Genomic DNA, 13542 nt, shown 5'->3' on the forward strand with positions numbered 1-13542 from the left:
GGATGCCCCAAGTGACAGATCTTGCTCTCTCTTCCTCGGTCCCTCTGCATTTCTCTTCTTGCCTCGCTCTCTCCTTCCCTCTCTTCTCTCACTAGCCTTGTTTCTCCTCTTTCTCTCTCCTTCACTCTTTCTCTTGCTTTCTCTCTCTCCCGCTGTCTTTCTCTACCTCACTTGCTCTCTTTTGCTTCTCTCTCTTCTTTCTCTCCTACCTGCCCGTCCTCCTCCCTCCTCCTGTCTTTCCCTCGGTTTGCCTCTCTCTCCTTCTCTCCTTCTCTCTTTCATTCTCCTCGACTCTCTTTCTCTGCCCTTCTTTCCTTCTCTCCTTCTCCCGCTTGGTCTCTTTCCCCCTCTGCTTCTCTCTTCCTCTCACCCTCCTCTTTCTCTCCCTCTTTCTCTTTATTATTCTCCCCCCCCTTTTTCCTCCCTTCCTCCCCCTCTTTCCCTCTTTTCCTTTCCTTCCCTCTTTCTCTCTCCCACTTTCTCTCTTTGCCTCTTTCTCTCTTGTTCTCTCTCCCTCGCCCTTCCTCCTCTCTTGCCCTGTCTTGTTCTTTCTTTCTCTCCCTCTTTCCCTCCCTCTCTCCTCCTTTCTCCCTTTTTCTCCCTTTCTCACTCGGTTTTTCTCTTTATTTCTTTCTCTGTTTCTCCCTCCCTCCCTCTCTCTTCCTTCTCTCTCCTTTTCTGTCTCCCTCTGTCTCTCTCTATCCCCCTTCCCTTTCTCTCTTTCTCTCTGCTTCTCTTTCCCTCTGTCTTTGCTTTCTCACTCTCTCCCTTTCTCTCTCTCCTTCTCCCCCTCTCCCTTTCCCCCTCTTATGCCTTCTCTCCCTCTCTCCTTCATTCTTTCTTTTTCACTCATTCTCTCCCTTTCTCCCTCCTGCTGTCACTCTCTCTTCCTTCTCTTCTCCCTCTATCTTTATCTGTATTGATCTTGCTCTTACTCCTTCTGTCGCTTCTTTCACCATTCCTTTCTCTTGCTCTTTTTCTCTTTGACTCTTTCTCTTTTCTCTTGCTCTTTTTCCCTCTTTCTCCCTCCCTATTTTCTTTCACTCTTCTCTCTCCATTTCTCTTGCTTTCTTTCTGTCTCGCTCTTTCTTCCTCCTTCTTTTTCTCTCTCCCTTCCTCCTCCTCTCCTTTCTCATGCTTTCCCTTTCTCTTTCTCTTGTTCTTTCTCTCTCCCCATCTCTTTCACTCCTTCTTTCCTTCTCTCCTTTTCTCTATCTCATTACCTCTCCTGTTCTTTCTTTCCCTTTCTCTCCCTTTTATTTCTTTTATCCATCTCTTTCTCCCTTTCTGTTTATCACCTTCTCTCTCTTCCTCGTCTTTTTTTCTTTCTCCCTTTCTCCCTCTTGTCCTTTCTCTTTTTCCTTTTCTGTTTCTTTTCTTCTTTCTTTTCCCTCTCTCCTTCCTCTTTCTCTCTCCCTTTCTTCTTCTCTCTCCTTCACCCTCTTGCTCTTCTCACTCTCCCTCAGCCTCTCTCTCCTTCTTCCTCCCTCTCTCTTTTTGTCTCTTCTCTGTGTCACTTTCTCTACCTTCCCCTTTCTCTCATCTGTCTTGTCTTTCTCTTTGTTGCTCTCTTCCTCTGTCCTTCTGTATTTCTCTTCCTCTCACTCGCTTTCTTTTCTCACTCTTGTTCTCACTCCTTCTCTCTCCCTCCTTCTCTTTCCCTTTCCCTCACTTTCTCTTTCCCTCTGTTGCTTTCCTTTCTCCCTTCTCTCTCCTTCCTCCCCCTGCCTCCTCCTCTCTGCCTCCCTCTTTCTCTTTTTCTCTTATACTATATCTCCCCCTTCCTTCTTTCTTGCTTTCTCCCTTTTTCCTGCTCTCTCCCTTTTCTTCCTTTCCTTCTTTCCCTCTTCTTTCTCCCTCCCTCTTTCTGTCCCTCTCTCTCACTCTTTCCCTCTCTCCCACTCCCTCTTCCTCTTTTTGCTTCTTTTCTTCCTCTTTATCCCTCTTCTTCTCCTTCTCCCTCCTTCTTCCTTTCTCTCTCCCTCTCTCTATCCCTCCCTTCTCTTTGCCTTTTTCTTGCTCTTGTTCTTTCTCCATTTCCTCTTTTTCCTTTTCCCTCTCCTTCTTTCTTACTTCTCTCTCTCTTTCTCTCATCTTTTTTCACTTTCTCCTTTCCTTTCATTTCTCTCCCTCTCTCTTTTTTCTTTCTCTCCCTCTCTTGCTTTCTCCCCTTTCCTCTCTCTTCTCTCTCCCCCTTGTCTCCTTTTCTTTCTGCTTTTCTCCTTTTCTTTTTCCCTCCTTCTTTTCCTGCTCCTTCTTTCTCTCTTCTGTTCTCTCCCTTTCTCTCCCACTTTCTCCCTCTTCCTCCCTCTTGCTTTCTTTTTCTCTCTACCTTGTTCTCACTCCTTTTTTCTCTTTCCCTCTCTTCTCTTTTCTCTCCTGTCTTCTCTCCTCCCTTCTGTCTCTTCTCTCCCTTTCCTTTTTTGTCTCATTTCTCTGTACTTCTGCTCTTCTCTTGTGCTATTTTTCTCTCACTCTCTCCTCTCTCTGGGCTTTTTGTGCTCTCCTTCTTTCTCCTCTCTCCCTTTCTCTCTTCCCCCTCTCTTCTCTTTCCCTTTCTCTCCTGCTTTCTTTTCCTTTTCTCTCACCCCCCCTTCCCCACCTCCGCCTTCCCTCTTCCCCCCCTTCTCCCCTTCCCCCCTCTTTCCTCCCCTTTCCCCGCTTCCCTCTTCCCCTCCATTTTCCTCCTCCTCCCCCCTCCTCTTCCCCCCTCTCCTTCCCCATCTCCAGCCATCGAACTGGTAGAGTCTGATTTGCTTTGCTCTTTAATTGACAGGCTTTCTCGTAGTAGAAATATAGAAAAGATGTATATTAGGTGATCTGTTTTCGGTGGGAAGGGGAGCGGAGGGGAGGGGAGGGAGGAAGAAGGCCCCTGACTAATCTCCAGGCTGTCCCCGCTCAGGAGCCAGCGTGACAGCTGCGGGAGCGCGAGTCCCCCGCGCTGCGAAGGCTGCGTGGGCCGCCCAGCGGGGCAGCTCCAGGCCTGCGCACGCCCGGGGCTCGCGGCCCTTCCGGAGGCGGCCAGGCCTTCGCGCCAGCCACGGCCTGGCAGCGAGCGCCCCCGGCAGCGGCAGCGAGCGCGGCGGCTGCGGGCTGCAGGCAGCGAGCAGCCGGGCAGCGGCTGCGGTGCCCAGCGGTGCCGCCACCGCGTCGCCGGGCTCTCGCCTCCCACTCCCCGCGCACCGGCAGCGCCGGGGCGAGGCGGCTCCCGGGGCTCTGGGCCCCGCCGCGCCGCTGCCGCTGTCGCCGGTCACTGGGCCCCGGGGCGCCGCCGCGCGGGGGCTGCCCGGGCCCTGCAGTGCCCCCGCGGCCGCCAGGCGGCGCCGCTGTGCGCGGGCGAGCGGCGCTGAGGGGCGGCAGGTGCGCGGCGGCCCCGCGCCAGGCCGGGCGGGCGCTACCGGAACCGGAACCGGCGGGGCGGGGCGCTACTGGAACCGGAACCGGAACCAGCGGCAGCAGAAGCAGCGGGAGGAGCAGGAAGAGGAGCAGCAGCAGGTAGCGGGGAGGCGGGACGGGCTCCGGCTCTGCTGGGAGGCACCTGGGCCCTCCCCCGGGGGGGGTCGCAGCGGGCGGCCCGGGCTTGTCCGCGGGGCAGCGGGGGGCGGAGGCCCGGCCCGGCCCGGCAGCCGCCGGGGCTGGCGGGAGCCGCGGCCGCCGGGAGCGCCGGGCCGGGCCGGGGGGAGTCGCGGGGCCCCCCTGCTGCCTGCCTGCCTCGGGCGGGGCGGCCCCGGCCCCCGTGACACCCGCAGGCAGGCGGCAGCAGCGCGAGGGAGCCCCGGGCCGGGCCCGGTGCGGAGCCCTGTGGGGCCGCGAGCGCTCCTGGGACGCCTCTGCCCTCCCGCGGGAGCCCCGAGCCGCGGGGCTGGCACGGACAGACGGATGGACAGCGCCGAGCGAGAGCCGGATGGAGTGCCAGAGCCACTGCCGGGAGCGAGAGCCACAGGAGCCGCGGCCGTGCCGGAGCTGCCGCTCAGGCCGAGGCCCCGGACCAAAGCCGCCGGCTGCTGCCCAGCGCCGCGGGCTGGGGCTGCTCCGGTGCGGGGCCCCCGCGGGAGCGACGCGGCTGGGAACCAGCCGCGCCCCGGGCACAGGGGTGGCGCCGCGTCCCACCAGGGCAGCCCCGAGCCTGGTGGCAGGGAAAGGGTGTCTGGCACCGAGCGAGCGCGGGGGCACGGAAGCGGCGCCGAGTGACAAGCTTGTGCACGTGGCATCGATAGTGACTAATGCGTTCATACTGATCCAATAACTATAAGCTAATTGATTAACTATTGACAGGGCCATAAATCAGTTGCTGTCACAGCTTAGAGATTGTGGCATCATTTAATAGTGCATCAGTATTGAAGCCTTAGCTGATGGAGATTGGATCAGTGTTGACTAATTACCTTATGAATATTCAGTTGAGCAATGAGCTTAGGTACATTGACTCAGGGACAACTAATGACCTAACATCTATGGAATCCCTATTGACTAATCAGTCACTTAATATTGCTGCAAAAACTATAAGCTAACTGTTTATTTAGTATTGAAAGTATTGTGTGAACATTGACTAACTGGTTTATATATGTTGACTCACTGTTGACTACTTGGACTAATTGAGCATTTAGCTTATGACTGTTGAATCGATAGTGACTCCCTGGTCAGGATTGATTCGATACCTCTAAGCTAATTGGTTAATTAGTGTTGAAAGTCTTGGATGAATGTTGAATAAATATTGGCCCTAGAAGATGGTGTCTCCTGGTGTTTCCTGCCCCAAAACCGCTTTCGCGCCAGAAACTATCTCAGACACAAGGTTCGGCCTGGTGCATGCCAGCCTCCCTGCCCTGGGGGCACTCGTGGACGGACCCCCCCCTTCGGGGAGGGTCCACACACCCTGCCTCCCCCCACCCCTCTGCCTCCCCCCACCCCAGAAAGGGCCCCCACCCCCCGGCCTCCGCTTTGGGGCTGGAAGCAGCTGAACTCACCTCCCTTTCCAAGTCCCCAAAATGCAGGACTTAGCCTCCATTTTCGAGCTCAAAAATGCAGGACTTGGTCTCTGTTTTCAACCACAAAAACAGCCCACTAAGCCTCCATTCTTGACCCCAAAAAGGGCAGGACCTAATCCCTGTTTGTGAGCTCAGACAGGCAAGGCTCAGTCTCACAGTAACAGAAGCAGCCCCCTAAGCCTCCATTTGTGGAGCCAGAAACGCAGCACTTAGCCAAAGCCTTATGCAGCACTTTTTCTTCAACCCCAAAAAGCAGGACTTGGCCTCTGTTTCTGAGCTGAAAAACACAGGACTGAGCTGTTGTTTTTTTTTTTTTGGGGGGGGGGGGGCTGAAAACAGAGACTGAAAAAGCCACCATTCTGGACCCAAAAATGCAGCACTCGGTCTTCGTTTCTGAGCACAAAAATGCAGGGCTTCGTCTCCATTTTGAGCCACAAAAACAGCCCACTCAGCCTCTGCTTCTGGCCCCTAAACACAGGCCTGAGCCTCTGTCTCCAACCCCCAAAACAGTGCACTAAGCCTCTGTTTCTGACCCCAAAACCCAGGGCTTCAGCCCTGTTGCTGAGCTCAAAAACACAGGCCTTGGGCACCTGTTCTTGGGCTTGAACACAGAGCCTGCGGCCCCACTGCCGGCCCCCAAAACGCAGCATTTGGCCTCTTTTGGGAGACCTGAGGACAGCGGCCCTCGCCTCCCTTTTCAAGCCCCCCAAAGCCCCCCGCGGCCGCTGCTCCGGAGCCCAAACCCCCGGGAATGAGGCCGTGCTTCCAGCCCCAGGAGCAGCCGGGCTCCCCCAGCCCGTGTCCGGCCCCGCAGCCCCGCACTCGGCCCGTGTCGCCCCCGCCCGCCCCTGCCCCGGCCGTGTGCGGGGCCCGGTGCAGCAGCCCCAGCCCGGGCGGCCCCGGGCGGCTCTGGGTCCTGCTCGGGAGCTGCGCCGGGGTGGCCCCACGGCGAGGGGAGGGCGCGGCCCCAGGAGCGGGGCACCGCGGGCAGGGGGCGCCGGGCTCCGGCCCTTCGGGCTTTATTCCCCGGCGCGGCCCGGCGGGACACGAGCCGCGGCCACAGCGGGAGGCGCCGGGTCGGGCGGCGGCGGCGGCGGCCCCGCGGGGGGTAGCAGGGCCCGGCTCCGGCCACCGCAGCCGGGCAGCCCCAGCCCCACTCCCGGCCCCGGCTCCCCCGCCCGGCCCCGCGGCCGAGCCCCCCCGCTCCTCACCTGGGGCCGCCGCCGCCCTCCCGGCCCCGAGCGCCCGCGCCGCCACGGAGCGACAGAGCGACGGAGGGAGGAAGCGGACGGCAGCCACAAGGGACCAAACTGAGCGCGCCGCCCGCGGCAGCCCGCGCACGCGCCCTGGCGCCCGCCCCTCCCCACTCTCGGCCCCGCCCCCGCCCCGCGCTCTGGCCCCGCCCCACCCCGCCCCACTCCAGGCCGCTCCCCCGCCCCGCCCCCGCCGCCTCGCCCCGCCCCCGCCCCCGCTTCACGTGTGTCACGAGCGCACCGTCCTCAGCCAGGCCGCGCGCGCTGGGCGACGTCCCGGCAGCGCGGGGGCGATCGGCGGGTCCCGCTGCCCCGCCGCGGGCCCGGGCTGCCCGTGTCCGGCCCCGGCCCCGGCGCTGCGCTGCGCCCCCCGCGCCCGCGATCCCCGTACCAGGCTGCAGCCGTGCCGGCCCCGGCGGCGGCGCGGGGACCCCGCGCTCGGCTCGGCTCGACTCTGCCCGCGGCAGCCGCGGCGTTGCCGGGGGCGCCCCGGGGGGCGGCGCGGGGGCCGGGGCCGGCTGAGGGCAGCTGGGGCGGCGCGGGGGCGGGCGCGGGCCGGGGCGGGTCGCTCCGTGTTGGCTGCAGCCCGGTGACGGGCGGCAGCGCGGGGCATCATCCCCCCCCCCCAACCCTGCCGGGACAGAGCCGCGTGGGGCTTCGCGGGGCGCCCGGGGCCGCGGCAGATCTGCCCCAAGCGCCGCCGTGCGCGGGGTCCCGCGTGGCGGCGCCGCAGGGCGCAAAGGGGCCGCTCGTGCCCCGTGTGACCGGCGCGGCGCGGCTCTGCCCGGCGCGGCACACGGCAGCCGCGGCCCCTGCGGGCGCCGTTTCTGGCGGCGCCGGTGTCACCGAAATCGGGAGCAAAACTCCTCAACACCAGTGTCGCACTAAGCAGCAGGCGTTCTCTGTATCACAGCGCTGGATGCGCGGGGGGAGGGGGGGGGTCGCTCCGCTCCGCCCAACGTGCATGCCGTGTGTTGCATTAGCCAAAGTTTCTGTTGCTCTGTTACATCCGTAGGCATCAAACTTCCCGGAATGATTATACATATTCATTCTATTTCCTGGAAGGAATTATCACATTTACATAGTCATTACGCAGGCGGTCTGAGTCTCCGGGGGGCTTCGATGGGGGTCTCTGGTGGTTGCTGACGAGGTGCCTTTTCCAGGAACGCTGAGCTCCTTTGCCATATTGGTCTCGGCTTGGCTCGTTTCTTTGCTTGAGACGGCTGCCTTGTTCCTGGCCTTGGTCTCAACTGGGTTCTGCTGGTTTCGCTGTGCTCCTTGAGGCTGCATCAGTCACAGCTGCGAGAACTGTGTCCTTGGGTGCATTCTCGTCTGAAGCTCCTGGCAGCAGCCCCCCACCCTTTCCCTCCCCCTCTTGAGACTCCTTGTCTGAGGCCCCTGCTAACACTGGGGCTGGGGCCGCTTTTCCCTGGGAAACGGCCCAAGCGGCCGGGAGCCGCCGCGGCGCTGCCCTGTCACCGGCGCCTGTCAAACCCGCACTGCTCGAGGAGGGCTCGGGGGCAGCACGGCAGTGCCCACTCGCACGGGGGGCCTGGGCTGGGGGCGCTGGGGGTCCCTGGGCAGGTCCCGGCCCGGGGTGAGCCTGCCCAGCTCCGGGCCTGGCTCTGGCTGCCCCGGGGGGCTTGGGCTGGCCCTGGTGCCTGGTGCTACGGGACGGGACAGGACGGGACGGGACGGGGGGCCCCGGGGCGGCGGCAGGGCCCAGCCGGGGAGGGCAGCACTGGGGGCCCTGCCCTGGGGGGGCTGCGAGCGCCCATCCCACCATTTATTACACCCCCTCCCCCGGCCACTTATGACGACCCTTTCAAATCATTAAATGCCCTGCTGACATACCCTGCCCCCCCCCCCCGGCCACTCGTTCTTGATATCCATCTCGATGCCTTTTGGTAGGTCTGGCATTTGAGGGGCATCGATGCTGCTTGCTATTGAGAGGGGGCGATGTCGATACCTTCGATGCCTGGCAAGAGGAAAGGGGAGGGGGGGCGAGAGCGAAAGCGATTGATACCTGTCGAGATGGAGAGGTAGCGATGCGTCCCGAGAGGGAAGGATAGGTAGGGATGTCGGGCCCTAGCGGTACGTCTGGAAAAGAATATTCGCCAAGGCCCGTCGATGTCAAAAACGGTCCATGTCGATAGTCGTCTGTGCGTAGGGAGAGCAGCACGGGCCGCAGAGCGGAAGGTATGCACGGGTGTGGGGAAGCAGAGGCATTGGTACCTGTCGACAGGGTTTCATATCTTTATCGATCGATATCGCCCCCCCCACCACCACTTTTTGCACCCCCCTGCCACTTGTTACCGCAACACCCCCACCTGTTAGGCCACCTTCCGACATATCTCGTGCCACCTCCACTTATTATTGACATCCACATCGAACCCTATGGATAGGTGTGGAATTTGACAGGCATCGATGCTGCTCCATTTTCAGAGGGATCTGTGTCGATACGGTCGACGCCTACCGAGAGCGAAACAGGGCAGAGAGCAAAAGCCATAGATGCCTGTGGAGATGGAGAGGTATCGATGGCTATGGGCAAGGATCGATAGCAACAGCTACCAAGAACCAAGGATCCGTTGTGCTCTCGATGCCTTGAAGCGACTCTGGAAATGGACAGGCCTTGATGCCTGTCGAGATAGAGCGGGAGCGATGCGTACCGAGAGCAACGGAGAGCTAGGGATGTCATGCCCTGGCGATAAGTGTGGAAATTGATACTCACCGAGACCCGTCGAGGTCAAAAACGGTCAATGTCGAGAGTCATCGGTGCCTACCAAGAGCAACATCGGCCACAGACCGAAAGGTATGCGCGCGTGTTGGCAACGGGACGTATTGGTGCCTATCGATGGTCTTCAATATTAATATCGAAGCCAATCGACAGGTGTGGAATTCGACAGGCCTCGATGATGTGACAGTGTGCTCCTTCTCCCCCCCCCACTGATGTGCTCTCTCCCCCTCAACCTGACCTCCCTGTAAGCAGCACCTATGCAGGGGCTAGTTGAGCGTGCACCAACTAAGGCCCATCTAGCATGCAAATATGACGATGAGTCAATCATCCCCCCCCAGAAATAGGGGGCAGCCCAGAGCCCATGGAGCTCTCCTGCACGGCAGCGGGCTGCACTGCAGGACCTCCTCTTGAGCAGGGACACCTCTCACGGTCACTCCTCGAGGCTGAGAGATTCCTTACCCGCCACAGATCCTCGGGAAGTGATTAATAGCGTGCTGAACTTTTGCGAACTTTGTGAAACTTTGCTGAGTTATATCTCAGATTAATTGCGCACATAACCCCTTAGACATAAACCGTTGACCAAGTCTGGGACTAGGACTGGATCCAGCTGCACCTAGGCTCCTCTCCAAAGGAGTTTAGAAAGCAAGGGGCTCCAGTCTGAACCTTGTGACTCAATGGCAGGGTCTCCATTGCATGCGCATCTGACCCTGTCCTTCATGCAGTAAATAACTGAGTGAACCTTGCCAATCGAACCTCGTTAAATCGTTCTTATTTACAATTGAACTTTGTTAAGTCACTGTCTTACTGCAATAAATGTAGTGCTACTTCCCTCTTACGAGTGAAGTGCATCACTCCTTTCACAACACCATCCCAGCCAGGCCACAAAACCAGGCACACGGGAAGCAGAGAGACCTGGGCCAGAGCCTGAACAAAAATCCAGTGCGCTCCCACTAGCGCACAGGGGCCATTGCTCCAGCACAGAGGCCCCGCGAGCCAGGAGCAACTCGTGCCATTGCTCACACCAGCGCCGGGGCATTCGGCCGCCTAGAAAGCCTCGCTGGCACCCAGGGGCCCCATGGCAGCAGCACAAAAGCTGCCAGGTCACACAGGCTGCCAAACTGCTCTCCAGCTCCCCAGCCAGCCCACAACACAACCCTTTCTCAAATGTAGCAGGACTAATTCATCCCGATGCCATGGAAGAAAAGCCGGGGCCGGAGGCAAGGCAACATCATCGCCTTTCTCTTCCGCATTTCGGAGCTGCGTTTCTGGAGGCCCCAGAAGCCCTTCTGATAGACCCGGGGTCCCTGGGCTCAGCCCTGCACAAAGGCAAAGCAAAGCTGGGCCCTGGCCCACCCTGCTGCAGCCTCCGCACACATGGGAGACGCAGGAGGATGCGCACACCGAGCACGGGGCTCCCTGGAGACCCCAACGCAGGAAGGCCGTGCATGGCGCTGCTTGGGACCAGACAGCCATGGAGCTGCTTTCCAGGGATGGGGGGGGTTTCCCTGGGAATGTGGTCCTGAGGGAATCACCACTGCAGGCAGAGTGGGGCTGGCCACAAGCAGCCGCTGGGGATGGACGGGGGCAGCCCGAGCTGCCAGCGAGGGCTGCAGCTTCTGCCCAAATCAGGCTGCCCGGGGACCCCATCACCTGCCCCTTTTGCCTGTCGCCACCCAGCAATGCAGCCTGCAGCGCCGCTGGCCCAGGCACCTTTCTGAGCAACCTCCTGGGGGCTCCCAGACACGGACCTGCTCAGGGACTCATGCCACCCCCATCGAGGGACTCTTTTGGCTTTAAATGGATGAGGCAGCGTGGCTTTGACACCATCTGCCTGCTCGCTGGCTTCACTCAGGGGGCTCCCAAAGCGGCACACGGGGCAGGCAGACCTACAAGCACAGGCAGGGGCAGTTCTCAGGGCCTCGACAAGCAGCCTCAAAAGAGGACAAGCTGACAAGGACTAAGCTGTTCTCAAGCTTTTTGGGCTGGGAGCAGGAAGAGCTGGGAGTTCATCTCTGAAACTCAACACGCAGCCAAACCAGGAGATCGCAGCGGTGCACGTGCCACACGGAAAATCCAGTTAAGGGGCATCTTTGGAGGTCCCAAATCGCATGGCAGAGGTATACTGCAAGAGCACTGATGAAGCGACCCAAAGAAGGGGCAGGGGGCAGATGCGCTTCACACACAGCAGGCTTGCTGCGGGATTTGGACCCTCACCACCACCAGCTTTACTCGAGCCTCTAGCTAGGACCCATCCCAAGCAAAGCGGGCTCCAGTCTCATTGCCCACGTCCACCCACAACTCAGGCTAAAACCAGCGCCCCTGCAGCGCCAGCCCCAAACCCAGCCACAGCCAGCGCAGTCGCAGCTCTGCAGCTAGCGCCCTTGGCTGCTGCGCTGCACAGCTGTCACACTGCCTTGATGCTGGCTAAGAACTCGTACAGAGGGGAACTGGAGGGAAGAGAGACCCCCACTGGGCAGCCCTTTCAGGGGACCGGGCCCTCCTTTGGGCTTTCCTAGTTACAAAGCATGCAGTGGTTGGAGACAAAATCCACTGCTGGTCGGCTGAGGGCGTCTGCTTGGACAATGAGATTTTGAACAGGAAGGCATCGGCCACTTTAGGCCCTCTCCCAAGAATAGCCTTGCCCAGCCCAAAAGGGCCCCTCTTCTCAACTGGGTCCCTCTTCCAAAGAGCTTCAAGCAAACCATCAGCAACCCAGCAACTGCCAGCTCCCACCTCACCCCCGCAGCAAACACGGCTGTGCACAAAAGCCCTAAACACAAACGGCAAAGGAGAACAGGGCAGGGAAAGCGCACGAGGGACCCGGCTCAGAGCAAGGTCCTTCCCAGCACGGCAAAATTGAAGATGCTTCCGTCCTCCGGAGCACCGCAGGCAGAAATGGCAGCAGACCTGCTTCTGTGCAGCCGGATTAAATCCTTCAAGCAGCAACCTGGGGAGAAGACTGGGCCTCGAGGGTCAGACCCACACTAAGCAGGGGGGGCTGCGCTTTGGGAAGCCACAGGGCCTAACGCAGGATTGTTGCCGCTCCGTCACCGGACACAGCCCCTCTGCCCCCCATTTCCTTCCTTTAGGGGTACACGCACAGAAGAAAGGCCCTTTCTTTTACTCCCACAAGTCACATGAAAGCAAGCCTTGGGTTTTACAGCAAGGCCCAAGCAAGGCATGAAGAGGAAGGGACTTCTCAAATAAAAGGCCAACTCCCTGTCTCCAGGTCGGCAGAAACGCCTGCGAGCACTAACAGCCTGATCAAGGAGGGCAAGCAGGCGCCTCGGGACCGAGCGAGCAAGGAAACGCAACGCTCCCCTTGCCTTGACGCTCAAGCTCGCCGAGGAGGAAGGAGGGAGGCCAGACCCCACGGCGTCCAGCTGACCACGGCACAGCGCCAAAAGGGGCTGCAGGAAGAAAGCTTTGGGCAGGGCAGCACCCTGGCACACCGCACATATCCTGCCCTGCGTGGCGCTGCCCACCACTTCTCCACAGCCATTGCCGCACAGTTATAGTTAAGGACAAAGCCGCGGGGCTGCCTGCTCCCCCCGTACGCACCAGCCACCCAGCCATCAACACGTGGCAAGCACTGCTCTCCGGGCTCGCTCCTGGCAGCGGGGAAGCGCAGCCGGAGCGCGTTACCTTGGGACACCATCACTCCCCAGGGCACACTCTTCCCTGCAGGGCACCTGACCCCAAACTAGCTCTGCAGTGAGCGCAGACGCTGCGGCTGGGGCAGCACTCATGCTGCAGCAGAGTTTTGTGGCTCTGGCACGGCCGTGGCTCTGCTCAGCACCTGGGCGCCGCCGGGCAGGACTCACACAGCGCAAGTGGCCGGGCACAGAGCTCCTCGCCGGCTGCAGCCCCACACAAAGTGCCCTGGCCTCAGACCACCCCACAACAGACCCCTCAGCGCTGGGCTCCTCACAGCGCCTGATCCCAGCCCCGCAGCCTGGGGCCCCAGGGAACAGGCCCTGCTCTGCCCACTTAGGCTGCCTGCGCTTGCACCGGCTCATTACTACTTTCAAATGCCCGGCCCATCACCAGCTGTTAAAGCAACTTGCCCAAAACCTCCACACAGCCTAAACTAGACGCTGCTTTGGGGAAAACTCCTTGGGCCTGGCTTAGAGAGGCTGCCTTTATTCCAGCAGCTGATCCTGGGCGCTACCTACACGAGCCCTCACCCTTTCCACTGCACTTGCAGCTTCTTCAGCCTTTCAGCCTTCTCAACCCTTTTTTGCCCTTTCCACTGAGAAGCCCCTAATGGAATCACGCTATAGCAAGAGGACTCACTCTGCGCAGAGAGCAAGAAAGGGTTTGTCCTTGATTCCAACAGTCAAGAAACCTTTTCCTCAAAAGCTGCGCATCCACTGCAAAGGAGATTCACGGGGCCCCAAACTACGGTCAGGAAGCGCTGCTGTATCCAAGTGACTTTCCTTACTACCATCCACACCCAGCTGTGTTTGCTTTAAGATTATCACTGCCCCTGCAGCAATTTAGTGATCTAGAGGGAAGGCATTAAGTTACGGGTAATCTGAAGGTTGGGCATTCTGCGGTGAATTTATTG

This window comes from Apteryx mantelli, chromosome 12 (genome assembly GCF_036417845.1).
Source record: "Apteryx mantelli isolate bAptMan1 chromosome 12, bAptMan1.hap1, whole genome shotgun sequence".
NCBI lineage: Eukaryota > Metazoa > Chordata > Aves > Apterygiformes > Apterygidae > Apteryx > Apteryx mantelli.